Below are 356 nucleotides of genomic sequence, written 5' to 3'. Positions count from 1 at the left end.
CAAAATGTAAGAGTTAATGTGCAGCGGATAATATTGCAGAAAAATAAACAAGTATAAAGTAAAGAGGAAAGGGAAAGGAGAGTACACAAGTATTTTATACTGGTTCACCTTCTTGTCCACCAAAGGTTACGTTCAGTGCTCTTGCAGCACAAGAGATTTTCCACTAAATATTAAGAGTTGTAATTACAATATCTCACCCCGAGATCTCTCTGTACCTTACACACTCACTAATATTTATACCTTGGAAAATACTTTTTCAAGTCACTCTATCCCCTTTCTATTCACACCCTGTGAAAGAAAGATTGTTTGCAATGAATGAAGAATTAAAACAATGGCTTTGGATTGCCTTTACAAGT

This window comes from Lupinus angustifolius, unplaced genomic scaffold (assembly GCF_001865875.1).
Source record: "Lupinus angustifolius cultivar Tanjil unplaced genomic scaffold, LupAngTanjil_v1.0 Scaffold_16_75, whole genome shotgun sequence".
Lineage (NCBI taxonomy): Eukaryota > Viridiplantae > Streptophyta > Magnoliopsida > Fabales > Fabaceae > Lupinus > Lupinus angustifolius.
Note: the sequence above shows the minus strand (reverse complement) of the source record.